Consider the following 4799-nt stretch of genomic DNA (forward strand, 5'->3'; position numbering starts at 1 on the left):
TAAGATAGGTGTACAATAAATCTAAATTACCCACTTGTCAACCACTTACTAAATACAATGATGTGATTAGAATATGGTAGGTCAACCTTTATTAACATTGAAATGCTGTGAACATTCCTACTAGGGCTGGGCAATATGGATCAAAACTCATATCTCAATATATTTTCTCAAAATGTTGATATATGATATAAATCTAGATAATTTTATCGAATAAAGTCTGACCAGAAAAACAATTCTTGGTTAAATTTGCTGATGTAAAATGCTACACAGGCTCATTTATTAACAAACAGCTGCACAATATGACACTCATTAATCATCTAACTGAGCTTTACATGTTGTTCTGAGGAGTAAAAGCAGCGACTCCTAAAACTACTATTTTAATACATAATAAGCTATAATATATACATATATATGAAATAATATAGTTTTCTATATCGCCAAAATAGAAAACTCGATAAATCTTGAATCTCGATATATCGCCCAGCCCAAATTCCTAAATTAGAAAACAGCCTAAATAAAAACATAAATGTGTATATGAAGCACATGTGTTTATTTAATATACTTACAGTTTATATACAAGTCAACACGTTGCATATTTACTGTTAATTTCAAATTGCTTGTCTTTAAGTTAGACATTAACATTTTATTTTATTACATATTTTCTTATAATTTCTCATGCTCACTCATGTGGTTCTCTGGTATTCACTAATGACTTATTAGACACATTTGTTACAGACTTTACATTCTTTAACATGAGGTGTAGTGGCTGCATCAATATGATATTATTCTATGCAATATACCTCTTCACTTAAAGCTATGTATAGGCCTTCAACAGATGGGTTTAAACATATGGGGTTTACAATCCCAGCCAGTTATCTCTGTAGCTCGGCTGTTGGAATGTTGATTGACTTGTGAACTTTGAAAGTTGCCTGCTCCCAGACTTATCTTTCCTCCGTTGACAACAGTCTAACTTCGGCCCTCGTTTGCTGATACAGGAGAGTTCTTCCACCGAGATAAACATTTGTGGCTTCCTGTCTTTATCTTAAGGCTAAAGCCTTAGACTACACTTGTTGGTTTCAAATTTCTCGTTAGCCTATATTAGTGATCACCAAGCTGTTTTACCTCACAACATGATTTGACCTCCCTTGTTCTCCCAGGGATTCTGTCTCTGCCCTGGTTTTTGATTCTGATTGTTTTAATAAACTTTGTATTATTTTGCAAGTACGTTTCAATGAAGATTCTTTTTCCACACCACCTTTTCCATCATCCACATCATCACATGGGGAGACACAACAAACACTTTTTAAAGCAGTGTATAATTGTGGCGCTTGTGATTGGCTGATTTTTCATGGTGACTTACGTGGTTCCTTCCACTGTGGTAGACGTTAAAATCTCAGTTATTATTCTAACAGAATGTGTAACTGTGTCCCATCCTGATGGTCTTTACGAAGATAAACACTCAGTCATATTTCACAACGTATTTAAACGCGTTCTTTTTTTTTTCGCCAGAACGTATTTATTCATTCATCTCTCTTCTGAGTTGTTTCCGGGTTGGGTGCCGCTGTCAGCACTAATCTCGCGAGAACTGCCACCAAGCCAGGCCATTTCAGGTGGCAATTCTCGCGAGGCTAGTGATGGCGTTCAGTTTAGTAAGGCATCTTTTAATTATTACTACAGTAAAATACAGGATATTTACGATATTTTACTAATACAGGAAGATAGCGGGAAAGAGGGGTAAAATACGGGAGTTTCCCGGCCAAAACGGGATACTTGACAGGTATGCACAGTGCACATTATGAATGATAGAAAGGCAGATCTCGTTGCAGTCCAGCCATCATTAGCAGCCACACACGGACACGGACACACACTCCAACAGACTGTTTACAGTGACCGACCGGTGCGATGTGGTGTAAAATAACTTAACTTATAGAGGCTTTAGAACCAAAGCATTTTGAGTCACATTTACCTGTTACACATTCACAGCCTGTTTGATGATCAGATGAAGGACAGACACAAACATTAAGCTTGATGTGTGCAATCAGAACATCATATTTTGCAATTATTATCGTCATCATCTTAATTATTAGTAGTATAGCATTTTCTGTCCCTCCCTTATCCGCTTCCCACTTCTTAACACACCCACAGTCAAGAATTCAGCGAACTGTGTGTCTTTATATTAACTCAAGTTTATTCACTTTTGACTCATCTCCGTCATACATGAACATGTCGGTCTAATAATGTTTAAAAAAAAAAGATTTCTTTTTTCTGTGTTGCTGGTGGTGAGAACGAAGCTTTTTCCGATCAGGCTGAGGGGAATCCCAGCACTGTCTCATTTCAATATGATTTGCATAAGTAAATGTGGGTGTGGACATATGTGCGCTCGCATCGCTTATTCAGATGTGATGATTAAACATCTGAATTTTTAAGAGTGTACGCCTGTCTCTGGATTGAGACGTACGCTTTTTTCACAACATTTTTACGTAAGTTTTTGTACATGAGGCCCCAGGGCTTGTCCAGAATTTGAACCCAGAATCACTCCCACCCAAATCAAAAAGAGACCCACTTTTAGACCAACAAGCCATTGATAACCTTTGCATAACTGTGTTTACACTCCATTAGATAATTTTTTATTTATTTATTTTTTAAATGTAGCATTGGTTGTTTAATGTTAGTTTGGTGAGATTTGATCCCAAAAAAGTTTAATTGTTTACCACCACCAGCATGACTGGTGTAATTTAATCATGGTTTCTGGGATAAAACTCATACTGGGCTTAACTTTAGACACGTTAATCCCAAATACCTGCTTTAGGTACTAACACTCACTCATTCCCCCTGTCCACAGCCACCACCATTATAGCTAAGTTTCACACCTGTCACTATACTGGCTTGATTACACAACATAATAAGCACAATATATTCTACAACTTCACATCTCACTCTCACTGTAAAACAATCTATTCTTCCCCACCCTTTCTATTTCCTACAATGGCTCTCTCCTCCCTGCTCCCTTTCCCCTCCCCCTCCCCCCTTTCCCCTCCCCCTCCCCCTCCCTCTCCACTTAGGTGTAACACTGCTCTCCCTTTTTATATCCTCCCTATAATAAAATATGTCTTACCCTTCCTTAGGGAGGGCTGGTGATGGTGTTACGGCTGAATTTACGGTTGACCTCATTTGGAGACATGATTCATTGCTCTGGTTGAATGATGGAGTCCAGGAGAAGCATTGATGATTTTATATAAAAAATAGTTTATTCTAAACTAAGAAAAAAGGTACAAGATGGAACAAAGTTAGCGTCCGTCCAGACGGACGTCCGAAGGAAGTGCCGCGCCCTCTAACAGTTTCAGCTTAAGGTTTTATACAGATAAGAAAAGGTCCCAACAGTGAGAGACAAAAGGGAGGGAGTCAGATGCCCATAGTGGAAATGTTGGAGGATGATGAAGATGTTATGTTATGAAGAAGATGTGCGCCACTCTTATCTCCTTGATAGTGTGTGCTGCATGCGAGCAGAGACTCTGGCCTTGGCTCTGTGCACTGAGTACGCTCTGTACTGTTTAATCATGATTCAGCTGTTCAAAAGTGTAAAGAGTAATGGAGTCTTCATGTATTAAAACATGACAAATTGTACACATGAACATACATTTGAGGATATGATGATGAATATAAAAATGACCATAACATTCCCCACTTTTGGTCGCCTCAACGACCAAATCAAGAAACAAAATTATTATATTCCACCTTTGCTGTCTGTCAGGGTTAACCATTAGCATCGTTATTGTCATACATTGGATATATTCTTCTTTTGTGAGGCACAGATATATCAAGAAAAATGTGGAAATAAACCTTTAAAAAAAACTTCATTATTATCAATGGCATGAATCATCAAAATCATCCTTTATTACATCTAGATAAGCAAAAATCATCATTTGCATCAAGGACATCACTCGTCTTCATCGGCTGAGTTCAGTGGTAACTGGGGTAACCAATAGCCATGGTTAGAATCACCGCACTTGATTGGCGGCATCATGAGTGAAGAACCTTGAGTATTTTCCTCAATCGTAGCAGAAGGGTTTATGACTGTATTCCTGCAGCTAGGTGTGAGGTTGTCCTCCCTCAACCTAGCTATGAGCATTTGGTGTGGCTTATAAACAAAGCTAGGCCCTTGTTCTAGAGCGTTTTCTTGTGTGTGTCTCAGTGGCCTTGTCGGTTCCCCCTTCATTGTTCGGTCAGCCTCCGTCTCAGCATCAGCTGGTCTCGGCAATCATCTTGGATCCATGTCGCCCGCTCTGCGACCTTCACTGCCGTGTGGGTCGTTCATTTCGGTCGGCGTTGTAGATGATTGGTTGTTGTCTGAGGAAGGGTAGTCTCCACACACCTGGCAACCTCTCTTGGGATCGGAAGGTACCTGAACAGAAGAGGGGGAAAAACACCAAAACAGAACTCTTGGGATTGACTGGTACCTGAACACAGGCGCGATCCCACTACTGAGGCTTTAGCTGGTAGCTGGTACCTGGTAGGCTTTAGCTGGTACCTGGACAGAAAAAAAAAGGGGTGGGGAAAAAACAAAACAGAACAAAACAAAACAAAATAAAATAAAACGAAATGAAATGAAATAAAATAAAATAAAATAAAATAAAATAAAATAAAATAAAATAAAATAATAAAATAAAATAAAATAAAATAAAATAAAATAAAATAGAATAAAATAAAAGTTTAGGGGTGTTAGGTTTAGTTAACTAACTAAATGAATAGTTAGTATGGCCAGGAAGGCAGAGACAGGTCAGAGGTCAGGATCTGAGAGC

Source organism: Gouania willdenowi, unplaced genomic scaffold (genome assembly GCF_900634775.1).
Source record: "Gouania willdenowi unplaced genomic scaffold, fGouWil2.1 scaffold_382_arrow_ctg1, whole genome shotgun sequence".
NCBI lineage: Eukaryota > Metazoa > Chordata > Actinopteri > Blenniiformes > Gobiesocidae > Gouania > Gouania willdenowi.